Raw genomic sequence first — 14,076 nt, 5'->3', positions numbered from 1 at the left:
TTAGACATGCCCCTATCTCTGTTATTCACTATGTCAGACATTCTTGTATGGTGTTCGTCTGAGGAATGTACCCAATTGGAGTTTACGGTCTAGGCGTTTAGCTCATCACTGTGCTCTTCTCCATTGGTATTATAAGTGACATTCAGGACCTGACTTGAGGTAGGCAATTCTGAAGTTATTGCTGTGGGAAGAGGGATTGTCTCCTTTTTGTAATTCCTCCAGCATGGGGGGAAAACATATGTAATCTTTTGTTGTAGGGACTGAGATGCTTTTTTCCTAATTAATTTCTTTGCTTTTTTAGCCAATTTTATTGAGCTCCTTCTGTAATCAAAATGTTATCCAGTAAAGCCTGCTCAATATCTTCCATATTTTCCTGGATTCTTGTAATTGATCTCTGAAATTTTCTTGAAGATTTCCTCCTTGAGCCTTTGGTCTTGGGTAGGTTTTTAGCTTTGGGTTTTTGCGCTGGAGCAAAATTAGTTTCCTTGAGGGACATTGCCAGTTGCGAATCAATTCACCTACAGACTTTCTCTTATTTCTCGGTGAACAAGATTTTGTTGAATTTCCTAATTTTTAAACTCATCAGAGACGTTATCTAGAGACAGTCCTTTGGCGAATTTGGAATCCAAATTTAAGAGGTCATGTTCTGTCATCTCTAGATCCTGCACTTGTGTAGGTGTTGTTGAATGTCTGTCTATTTCATATGTAACAGTTTTATTTTGCTCCAACCTATTCCAAATTCTTTTTAGAAAATCAGTTTTGAGAAAGATGGATTCCTTGAAATTAGTGTATAGTTGGATAATAGATTCAAATACCAAGTGGAGCTATGCTACTCAGATTAGATAATGTCTCTATACGCCTGGCTGGACTAACACCTGGTGGAGTCAAATTCTGACCATCGACATCCCGGTTCATACTGTAAGGCATTAGGAATGTTAGTATGTGTTGTGGCGCCTCCCCTCTGGATGGTACCCAAATTCCCAACATCACACAACAAGGGATCCTCACACATTTCCTGGCAAAGGCAGAGAAATTAGGCATCCAGTACAATGGAGTCAGATAGATCAATATAAAGGGCATTAAAAACACCCTCTAGTGGAGTAGATTGTCTCTCAGATCTATCATTTATATTCACTTTGGGCAAGCGAACGTCTGTATTTTTCCCTTATTTGTTTTTATGTGTGGGCTTGGGAACAGTACCTGCATTTGTTGTAGTAGTTCTGCAAGAGTGGAGACTAACGCCTGGCTTTCACTCCTGTCTGTTATGTCCTGCACAGACATGGGCAGTTGAACAGCCTCTAGGATGTTGCAATTGAGGGGCAATGGAGCACTGCGTAGATTGTAGTGAGACATATCCATAGCCCCTTTGAATAACAGGAAGAACAGCCTGATTATCAACTCTTATGAGTCAGAGCCAAACTCCAAGCTAAAGAGGTGAGTAGAGATTGCCACTGGAGCCCCTCGCCAATCTTATGTCAAATTGTTCGGTAGCATTTCACAAGCAATATGCATACAGTGCAGCGTCTTACCAGCATCCGGGTCTGTTGCTTGTAGAAAAACTTCAGATGTTCCTTTTTGAAGAGTATGAAGCTCTAGTTACTTCCACTGCAGATGCCAATCCAGGAGGCTATACACTGTATACCTCCGTTCTAGAGACACAACCCAGATTAGAAAGGTCCAGTTTGCTATTGATATCTATCGCCTGCTCCGCTGAGCTGCCAAACTGCAGTCGACTTCACTGAGACGTCCCACCAGAGCACACCATTGTACATTGATTTTTGTCATAATGAAGCTTGATCTTGAATATGATATATCAGTTTTTACCGAGACCATTAATGGACATGTTGAGATTATTGAAGGCTAATTTTGTACAGTTGACCATGCAATTAAAAAATCATTATTTTCAATAGAATACTGTAAGTGGTGGGGTAAAGACAGACACATTATTGTTCCTATTTTACATTAGTCATGCACCGAATTGTGTTTTAATATGATTTAAGATTTTGTTATTTGGACTCTATAGTATGAATATATAAATGTTGTGCACCCCATGCCAAATAATTGGACCCAAATATAAATTTTGTACTGGAAGTATTCCAAAAGTGTGGGCAGGATCCCATGGAGGACAACAAGTACACACATTGATTGATCAACATATTTCAGGGTATTGAGCTCCAATATATATCTATCTATATATATATATATATACACTATCATGAACACAACATTGTAATATTGCAATTGGAATCCACTGTACGTGCACACTTTAGCTAAATAGTTTATTACATGGGTTGAATATGGGCAGAGCAAATGGATCCATGAGACAACAGTGTTTACAAATGAATTACTGTACAATGTAGTTTTGGAAAGTGGATATCTTTAATTAGTTGAAGAAAGAGGAACATTCATGTCAGATTCTCATGACATTGCCTCTAAATAGAATATGAATGAACCTTGATAAGGAGTTCCGAAGTAAATAAAACAGAAAGCACATTGCTCATGACAGATGTTTAACACACATTTAAAATGTGTTCCTGTATTAGAGGAGGTTCGAAATTCTATAAGAAAGGAAAAAGACAACAAAATGTGAAACCTCTAACATTGACATAATTCATTATATTTATCTTATATAACACTTCTATATTACCAGAGACCAGTCTCAAAGCTAGGGACCGGGATTCGAACCTGTGTTGCTCTGCGTATCTTGCTTCCAAGACAAACGCGTTGCCCCTGAGCTATAATCCAAGCGTGAATCATACATTATTCACATTGTGTGTCTTGTTTATTTATTTCTTTAAAGCTGTTTTTAATATCTTTTGATTATCTTTGAATATGTGTAGGCCTCGTCCCGATCAGAGTTGGTGCCAGAACGATTGATCCAGTTACAGGGGAGCCGGCATCTGTTATCGGTGCACAGATCGATCCTTTAACAAACATTGTGAAGCCTGTTCTTGAGAACGGAAGAGAAGACAACCCACATCTGGTAAGCAAAGAGCAGACGTAGGTGGAGCCCGGATGAGTGCAGCAGAAGTAGCCTTTATATCCTCAGAACCTTTCAGATAATCTGACATGTTTCATTAAATCTATTGTACTAGAACCCATTGTTCTGATACACCATCAGATTTGCTTCCATCTTCAATCAAATCTATTCTCTGCATGTCTACAGTCCCACAAAAATCTTGTAAACAGTGATTTTAACTGGCAAGGTTTATTAGAACATCTTCCATCAGCAATAAAGTGCATTTGTATTCTGATTTTAGGAGTCACACAAATTCTCACTTCAGTGCCTCATATCCAGTTCTAATTTCACCCATATCAAATGTGACCGGTCTGAGTGCACACATGAAAGACAGTCAAATTAACACCAGTCATGATTTGAGACTGTCATGGCTGCCAAGTTCAGATTTCTTGAAAGAGAGGGACATCAGGTTCTCTCCGGCTCCTGAGGGCCCTCTCCAACATCCACTACTTTCCAGCCAACATCCAATAATGAAACAAGTCATCTCTCAATCTATGAAAAGTGAAACAAATTTTAGTTTGCATAGTCATTTCCTTTTGAAATATGTGTTATCTTTTCAAGTTGTGTTTATGGACAAGTTAACCACTCCGGTAGTCAATGATGGAGTGAGGGATTGAGTGAATGAGTGAGTGAGCGAGCGTGTGTGTGGTGTAACAGTTAAAAAACTATTTCAATTGCAGGAAACTGAGTGTGAAATAGTGTTTCTACTTTTAACCTGTGTTTGGATTTTTATTATTATTATTATTGTGATGCAATAAAATACAATTATGTAATGAGATCATTATAATTCATCAGAGCAGCAGCTACAACTTTACAAAAAATATCAATCAGAAAAAAGAGAACCATAATAGGCAAAAAGACTAAATAAATAACACCACAATTGAAAAAACAAAACATACAAAGCAGAAGTAAAGCTTATATATGAATCAAATGATCATACGTACAATAAAAAAAATAATTGTATACACCTAACTCAATATATCTAAGGAGGTGGGCAACACCTGTATCTTTGAATTTTAATTTGTAGAATAAAAACTTGCACTCACATCCTTGAACCTTCACCCCTGGCATTGGCCAGGTCCTTCCACGCACAGCACCAAAACCTCTAACTGGACTGTCAATATTTTCTAAGCCATTTCCCACGCATGGACAGTGTGCCAATTGGAAAACAATTATCCGGTACATTTTGGCTGAAGAAATGTCACCCATGGTGCCACAGATTCTAAATTAACGTGCCTAAAACCGTATTAGAAAATATCTCTGGCTAAGGACATTGTTCTGAAATTGATAAACTATTGATTAGTTCCCAGGTTGGACACCTTCTTGGCGCTGACTGGTCAAACTCTGGCACTTGACCCTTGATTATGCTCGGAGTGTCACTGTCTTGCCAAATGCTTTGCCAATGGTCACCAGCTTCCAGTTTTGCCTTCTATCATCACACTGCTCATTGTACCCTGTTGAGCAAGGCCACCCTAATGTTAATGCTAATGTTGAAGGGCATTTGTACAGCACACTACCACCACCGGAGTGGTCCCCTGGCGCTCTGGCGGATCTGAAAGGAAAGTGTGAGGGTGGGGGTGGGTGGATTAGCAGGGTGTAGCAGGAATAGGTAGAGTGAGAGTTGCAAAGTCCTGTTGACAGCTTCAGTTTGGTTTGCACCGTTCGCTGAGCTTGGGTGTGATCTACGGGTCGGTACAATTCCCATGTGCTGTTGTGCATGGCTGTGTGTTCTTTGTTTGTCGCTGCAGTGTGGTGAAGTGCGTGTGGCTTGCTGTGCAGAGATTTATTGCGTTTGAGAAGTGTATGCAGAAATTGAGGTTTTAGAGTTGGTTTACTGGGGCTTTTCTCACCTGGTTGCTTTAGACTTCTTTGCTTATTGTCTCTGTCCTGCGTGCTAGATGTTATGTCGCGGTTTAGTCATAGGGCACTGTATATCGTGGTGGCTTTCCTCTGTGATTGTCTAGCAGTTTGTGGGTATGAGGATGTGGTGGCCTCCTCTCTGCCCCCAGGCTAGAGATGCCTAAGTTTAGAGGATTTGGGTGCCTCCTTGGGTTTCTTGTGTGGGGTCCCTACCAACTGAGGACTGGGTGCTGTAAGGCCTCTGGGTTGCCAGTTATTGGTTTATGTTCGCCCCAGTCTGTAGCTGGGGTTCCTGTCTCTAGTGTAATGATTAGAGTGGGGAATTGTAGGGAGTGGTTCTTTCTTGGGTTCTCTCCCTGGCTTGTTAATTCCATGTAAGCTTGTTTGAGGTGTGCTCTGTTTCCCGCGTAGTCTTTGTTTTCTCCTAGTCATTCTCTTCTGATCGTGAGGTGAAGAGCCAAGTTTTAAGTGGTTTCCTGAATTTTAGGTGATCCTTTGTATCACGTATGCATTTTGGGAGCCAGTTCCTAGTTTTTTGCTGGCAGGTGGGAGAATGACGACCCCCCACATTTTCTTCTTTTAATGATTTTGGTTCTATGCCATCATGTTTCATTTGTGGAACTCTATTTGCTGCTTGAGAAGGGTCTGGGCCTCCTCCATCCTGCCTCCATTCTGCTCAGCAGTGCTTGGAAGGATCCCTTTTAGAATCTATGGCACTAGAATCCCACACATTCTGCACCGCATACCCAGGCTCTGTACACTTTCTGCCACCTATGTTCATCCGTATTTCACAGCCTCCCACCTGTTTTAAACTTTTCTCCTAATATCTATTATTCTGTAGCACCCACCAAATCCCTTTCCCTTTAGCAAGTGTCTTTGTTCACAGCCCATGACACCATTTTAAACTGTTCCCTTTGAGTCCTGTGTAATTTAAAATCATCGCCATACCCAACATGGCTGCCATCTTTGCTGCTCACATTCCTTGCAGTTGACGGGCCGATTTTCCTAAAACTTTGCACTCTCCACAAACTCTTTGCTTTCATTCGCCCAATGGCCTGTAGAGGAGGTACCAACCATGATTTGCACTCCAACCACCCATTTTGAAGTACCAGGAACATTAATGCCGACGTATGATGAACAAATAAACCAGCAGAGAGCCGCAGTTGGGCTCTGTCCAGTACCTATCAGAAGAACAGCACCTGTTGAAGTACCGACACCTAAGGAAACCTGGACAGTAAGGTACCCATTGAGAAAACCATATTGAAAAATGAGACAGAATGATAATTGTCAGAAAGTAATACCCGAAGAAGCTAAAAAGATGCTGAAGGAAGAAGAATGATGACATCATAAGAGCCCGGACTGACTCACATATAGAAGATATGATGACATATGAATGATGAAAAGAGACGAAACACCATGCATAAGTAACATCCTGAGCCTAAAGTGAAATAAGTGATGTCAAGATGTCAGAAATTATGCCACATGCACGATGAAGATATTCAGTTAGTTTAAATGTATACATATGCAAAGTAACCACAGAAGCACAGAAATATTGTGGCTTGTTTATGCTTAGTAGTAAAATAGATTGTGGCAAGCACTACCTATACATATATCTACCTCAAGGAGCACTTTATATAAGTATACTTCCACTATTCACAAGAGCAGAATAAACAAAGTTTACTAAAGGTCTCAAGAGGAGAGTTTGCAACAAACAAATTGAGAATTAAAGACGGAGAGAAACTCAGACGAAGACAATCATGCCAAGACGCCAGGGTCGTATCGGCTGAAATAGCCCAACAGTGGATACAATCAATGAGAAGAAGAACAGAGTATCCTGTTCAGAATGGTAAAGATGAGCCACAGATGGCAGCCGACTGGCAGAATTAAATCAAATACACGAAATTGCATGAAGAATAAGACGATTTCACGGTGTCGGAATCATGTGACCGAGCAAGCTGATGCGATGAAACTTTCACACCTACGCATGGACCTTGGCCATGCACGGACGCCTTTAACTTTCCCAGGCCAAGAAGCAGACACGAGGCCAACCACAAAGAAATAATTGACACATGACCACTGAAGTGATGATTGATTGTAACTATAATTGGAGGGAAGCTGGGGGTGCAGATAAACTCCCTGCACCTGGCCGGCTATTCTGCACACTGCTAAGCAAGTGGAAAAGTATGAGTGGGGTTGATGCCAACCCAATCATAGTGGACCAAGTAATCTAGGGTCATATAGTTAGTAGAACCAATGAGACGTTGTACTTTTAGTGACATTTACAGTAGCCATTTTGAAGGAAGGGCTTAGTTGCCCCACCTGACATTGTTTATCCAATCCCCTCTCCCCGTTACCATATACAGGTATAGTCCCTATATTAAAGTTACCTTCCTAGAACCAATAGAGTTGTATGCTAAAGTTTTAAGAGGTACACGTCATTAGTGACAAGTTTTTGGTATAAATACTATGTTTTTCTGAAATTAATTGGAGTTCAAGCAAGAAGGAAGATCGAGCAATTGCTGACATTCATGAACTCCCCATTTTTTGTACTTGTCATTAAACGAACTTTCTTTGACAAACTATTGAGTTGTCATTATAGATTTGATGTGAGAGTATTATTCTGCTTCCCCATCCATCTCAAGGGAGTTGCTACTCATCTTAAAGTGCTGTTTGGGAAACCCTGAGTCCTATGGGCCGGCTGGGGTCCCTACTGCACAGACTGATGGATCCTGAACAGCAAAATGGGCTTGCAGCACAAACCCATTACAGACGATATCTATGCTAGTTTAAGTCCTGGGGTTCTAATAGCAAATCACACCTTGGTGGGGGCTTTTACCAGCTAGTAAATGTGCCAGGTGGTTATTAGTCAATAAAAATTGTTGCCTCGTGGTTTATTACTAAAGATTTTATTTAGATTTGATAGATTTCATTGATGAAAAAAGGATTCCTAAGCGCGGATCAGGGATTCAAACCTCTGTTACTCTTTGTGGTCTTGCTTCCAAGTCCAGCACATTGCCCCTGGGCTCTCCTTGCTTTAAGTAATTAAGTTATTACTTAAGTGGGCCGGAAACATCTTTGAAACATTCAAAAAAATGTAATAGCGTTGCGTCAAAAGAGTCAAAAGTTATTAGCAATAGAATTTTCCCAAAGTCAGTGGATCTTAGTTTTCGCCCCTACCCATAGAACGTCTACAATTGTCCTATAATACTTTCTAAAAAATAAATATGTGCATTTAGACATTTGTTTAACTTTCGCATGGTTAATTTCTTAAAAACGTTCTGCCTTCATGAATCGTATAGGCGACAATGCATATCTAGCCAAGTGTGTCAGCCATTTTCTTGTGCTAGAGCTCGGGAGGCTGTGAAACTGCTTGAAGATGGTCTCTGCTTTTTACTTTCAGCTGGCGAGCTTAGATAAGGAGCTGTGCTCAAGGCAGAACTACTGGCGTTGCCAGAGAGAAGAAGAAGAAGAGCTTTTGAAGGATTTAAACGCATTTCTTCAGGAAGTCCTGCATGCTGCCAAAGAACGGAAGATGCGAAAGGTTTCTTGAAAAGTAATCTTTGTGTTACTGTTAAAAAAAGGATTTGATTCACAAAGCACACCAATCGCACACTCACGTTACAAAACATGGAACTTACTTGTCAATGTGATGAAAACGTACAATTGTGCAAACACTCCCATTACGAGCTCGATGGTACAGGAAAAAATGGCCTTCAAATTGTGCTAACAAAATGACTGTCACTTTCCTGCCACTTTCCCGCAGCGGTGAATTCTGAGATTGAAGTAAATTGGAGGCAAACCCTCCACTTTAGCACCAAAAATCACCAGATTTTCCACAGCCAAATTACCACTCACAATAAATCCAATTAAATCCCCATAGAGTCACATTGGGCCTCATTACGCGGTAGGAGGTAGCCATGGTGCTGTTAGCACCATGGCTACCCCCTTACCGCAATCCGGGTCCGGGTTCCAGAAATAGGGACTTACCGGGTCATTCCAACCTTGGAGGACCCGGTAAGTCCCCATTCCGGGAACCATTCCACATTCCCATTCGAGCCCCCATAGGGCTCAATGGGAATGGGGATGGAGCTAATAACGGTACCGCAATTTGCAGTACCGTTATTAGCTCTAAAGTCCCATAACGAGTCACGTCCTTAACACCTGGTCAGACCAGGCGTTAAAGAAGGGACCCGCTAAGGGACCTCGTAGTAGGGCGGTAAGGGATTACCGGCACCAGTGACTTTACCGGTGCCGGTAATCCCTTACCAACTACTGCGTAATGAGGCCCATTGACTCAAAAAAATTGGGACTAACAATATTGTGACCCAATTCGTAATCCTACTGTAAATTCACAGGGCTGAGTGGCAGCATTAATGGTAAATGAGTTTGCTGTTGATTCTAAGAGGCACAAAGTATTCAGAGAGCACCATGCCCAGCATTGCTAACTATACGTGCCGGAATGCGCACGTGCAAGTGTATGCGTGTGTCTGTGCAATGTGTAAGTCATGCATTGCATTATGGCAAGAAATGAGATTTAAAAGTTAGAACTTTGGAATTACCTTTTTCCCTTGGGTGCATGACTCTGGTCACATTCTTCCAGCTCCTCAATGCCTCCGGGTTGTATGTGCGCTATACACATGAAACAAATAAATAAATCCTTCGGACATGCTACGCACTGGACAGGATATGTGTTTACCCCAACACCTATTCAACCACTTACACGTGTCTCCCTAGAGCTTATTTTCCAAAGGGAAGGGTGCAACTACCTTCACCCTGAAAAGAGTATTTCAGTCAGATAATAGGGAGACTAAAGCCAGGGGGCAGCAATTGTGGAATAGATTGTGAGGGGGTGCGTGGAATACCATGGGGGTACATGAGTAGAATCCTGCTGTGAAGAGACGGATTTGGGATTGAGGAGGAACAATATTTGAGGAGAAAATGTTACCACAACGAGATTTCCGACATTTTGCCACACTACAAAAGTATGAGATTTGGCATTAACTGGAGAATTTACCAGTGGCAAAATGACTACCCCGGCAATTACTCCTAAACTCGTAATGAGGCCAGATCTGTTCATTAATTCTGTGGGTAATGGAGGCATGTGTGTAATGGGGGCAAATGCATTTGCAAATATTTTTCAACAACCATCAAAGTTACGACTTGGCCGTTGTTCACCAACATGTTCATAGCTTTCCATTTTTGTCCTCCCTAATGCACCCTTTTGAGTGCCTATTTTTGCACTTCTGCAAGTAAGTTACATATGCGCAAATTGCGCATGCTCTCGTAACTTACTCCTACGCGATCACGTGTTCAATAGACACAGCTTGTTTGGTGTATCTAGGGTATGTGGCTTTATGAATAGGATGCAACATACTAAGGAGCGAGTTACAGCTTTTATAATGAGTACATGTCTGACTCGTGCCTGGATAAAGCTTTGTGAATTGGGCCCTAAGTGTTTTCGTGTCTCCCTACTACCAATTGTCAACATGATGCAAATGGTGTCCGTAATAGGATGATGAAAAGGTCTGCATGGTCCCCATCCAGAATCCACAATACAAAAAAGGAAGGGCTTATTTGCTGTCAACTTCCTGGACATGCACAATCCTGCATTAAACCACCAACAAAAGAACTGGATCCTTTGTGTGCAAAGGGGAACACTCCTATTCGACAGTATAAAAATATCTTTATTTAGTCACTTTGAAATACCTCTACAAAAATCTCTAAAACGAGTGATAGAAATTAATTGATCAAATACTCATAACACATGCACTTCTTCAAACATTTCCAGACTCACACAGTAACCAATCAGTAACACTTTAAAGCACACTGTGTGGGCCTTCCTATTCACAAAGCACGAGAGACTTCATTGTTGAAGTTAAATAACAACATGAAAACATCCTGATAGTTAACCAAATATACATATACTCCATCATTGACTAACCCTTTGACTGCCTACCCCTCATACCACACCTCCCACCAGAGCCTCAGAGTGCCGGGGCTTAAAAAAGGTTTTGCCTGGGGATCCATGTAAGTTGGGGGGAAGAGTGACCCCAGCAACAAAGCAATACTTTTGCCTAAAACTACAGATGTATGAAGAAGCTTAATCGCATAGTCTATGTTTTAAAAGTTAGTCAGAGGGTGCCTCAGATTCCTCTCACCAATCCAGAGGCTACTGTGGTCTATCCAGCACCATCATATTTACTCTGCGATCAAGATAACCTCTTTTTTCAACAATAAGATAGTGTATGACCTTCATTATGAGTTTGGGGGCAGTTGTAAAACTGTAGAGGGCCCCAGAATCAGTTTTGATGGTATTTTAAAACATCTGATGTTTTCCTGTTTTACCACTTATTTTGAGATTCACAACTGACATTTCCCAAAATGGCCTCTTAAGTGGAGGACAGTTCCTCCCCACAAAAGCATTACAGCATGCAACATTACAGCACATGGTAATGTGGCATGCAGCTATATGGATTTATTCATGGGGTCCTATGAGATTGCAAATGGGGAACAAATGAATGGTCTGCATGCCACTAAATCATGTGTAACCCTCTGATTACTGCATGGGTACCACAGTTAATAGAGCTGAACCCTAGATGCCCTTTTGCTCAAGGTAACGTGTCGTACTATGGATGGGACGGAGAATAACTTCTCAGACTAAATAATAAGACCGACTCAGGAAGTTGACAAATAACTCTGTTTTAATATCAATTGTCTTAAACAGGGAGTACAATGGACATAAACGGACGTCGCACAGCATGATCTCAAAGTATCTCGTAAACAATCACATTTATATACTTAAAGTTCATCATATGTGATGTCATACTATGTGGCAAACTATGAAAAACTACGGGAGATTGTGGTTCACTCAAAGGGGACATCTAAGTATACTTTCGATATGAGATAGCATAGTGATTGGGTCTCTATAGTCAGGTGGGCACTCATGCCCTCCCTTAGTGCAAGTCATCTTCTACAGTGATTAGAAACACAACACTTCATTGGCTCTTAAACTATAAGGCGCTTCATTATACAGCCTTCTACAATTGGTTGGCCAGCTTGTACCCTTCTGGAACATTCAATGCTCTAGTAGCATGTAAGCTGTTACCCCAGGTGCTGGGTGAACTTTCCCTATCTCTTAACCCAATTAGCCTGCCATCTCTCATCACTCATGCCGTCTACCATTCACATCGTCTTCGAACTCGGTCTTGTAGTAGCTTCTCGTCTCTGGGAATAGAAACGAGACCAGGCACTCGCTATATTCACTCTGATGCACCATGCTCTCGTCGATTTTCATCCTCAGTTCATCTGATCATAGACCGTGAATTTGCTCATATTATAACATTTAATAGTCTTTAATGAAGAAACTTGGCACTCATGGTGTTCTCTCTTTGCAACTTAACAAGGGATGCCTCTGCTTCTCACGCTTACTGTTCTTTGCAGCTGATAACCAGTTCTTGTTGCTTCCAATCTTTGACATGAAGCCTGGCAGCCTCTTTGGTCTTGCTTCGAATTCAAGCCTATTCTTTGCTGCAACACACATAGCTTCCAATCCGTCTTCATTCATGGAGAGTCACTTACTAAAATTGTATCATCGAATGTCCAGAACTGTTATTTTGTATTTATATTTATTTTAATTTATATAGCGCTTTAATCCAAGGCGCTTTACAAGAGGAACAATCACTGACAACAAGCAATACATGACAATTGAATCAAACCAGAAAATAGTACAATGAACAATTTACAAAGTTGAGGAGGTTAAGCGCTAATGGAAAGGAACGCTAGTGAGAGAAGGGGTATGAAGAGTAAGTGGAGGTAGATTCAGTCAAGAAGAAGGAAGGAAAAGAAGTTAGGGGGTGAGTGGAAGAGATAGGATTTAAGAGAAGTGCGGAATGAAGGGTAGGAGGTGATAGAGCAGACAGGGAGGGGTAGGCGGTTCCAATGCAATGGAGCAAGACGCTGGAAGGAGCGGAAGCAGGAGGGGGCACAGGGTGGAGAAGGAGGAGAGAGAAGGAAGAGATCAGCAGAACAGAGTGAACGAGAGGGAGTATGGGAAGTAAGAAGGGAGGATAGGTAGGAAGGGGCAAGACCATGGAGGGCTTTGAAGACAAGACAGAGGAATTAAATTGAGCTGAGATTGAAAAGGGAGCCAACCTAGTGAGTTATGTGAAGAGAAGATGGAGTTGCGAGGAGAGAGAAGGCAGAGGGAACGCATGGCAGAGTGATAGATAGATTTGAGGGGGAAAAGGTGCGAGGAAGGGAGTCCAAAGAAAAGAGTGGAGCAGTAGAAGAGTCTGGAGAAGATGAGGGAGGAGATTAATATTTTTTTTAGCGTGAAAGGTTAGGAAGGGATGAATTTTATTACATTATATATAACATATATGTTGGCGGCACTGCCTGCAATCTATATGCTACTTATAGCCAGCCTTATGATTACTTAGTCTACTTGTGTTGCGGTGTCTGTACAATTGTAAACCGGCTTGTGTTTTCTGCAGTGCTCTTCGCACATGCAATCTTCATTCTGCCCATGAAAGTCTTCTCGATTATTTACTTCGCCATCTGATTCTATATCACCTATGCATTCTCTTCTCTGGTCATCCTTCCCAATGCGTCACTCTTATCTTTCTGTGACGTCACCAGCATCTTCTTTTCACATCTTCACACCACTTCAGGCGCTTCTCTCAGGAGACCATCATCTTAAAGATAGGAATTTCTTAGTGGATACCTCATCTTAAAGATTTGTTTGTGGTATAGGTACCATTACTGGCGCTGAACATGTCGCAATTTTTGGTTTCCAACATATAGGCAAAATAGGGGTGAGAGGTGTAGAGGCATTCGGCTGCTCCTCTGCACCACCAAAAATGTGAGGAGTCCCACAGTATTTTAAACATCACTTATTTTTAAAACGCTACTTAATCATGAGTTGGGATTTCTTGAGATATTCACTGCATTTGGTACATGCAAAGTACTGCATGGTATAAATATGGGTCATTTACTAAATATAGTACTCAATAAGTATTAAATATGGAAAATGACCCCATGACCCCAACTTATAATTAGGTGGTATTTGAAATATAACATGTTTTTACTGCGATTCTCATGTTCTTTACAGGCACCTGTGTATTCTAAAATGCAAATGCCTAGTTTTATAACTGTTGTAAACAGATATAATTCAATGTACTTAGAAGGACTTATAAAAA

The sequence above is a fragment of the Ambystoma mexicanum genome, chromosome 9 (assembly GCF_040938575.1).
Source record: "Ambystoma mexicanum isolate Mex_15411 chromosome 9, UKY_AmexF1_1, whole genome shotgun sequence".
NCBI classification, from domain to species: Eukaryota; Metazoa; Chordata; class Amphibia; order Caudata; family Ambystomatidae; genus Ambystoma; species Ambystoma mexicanum.
Note: the sequence above shows the minus strand (reverse complement) of the source record.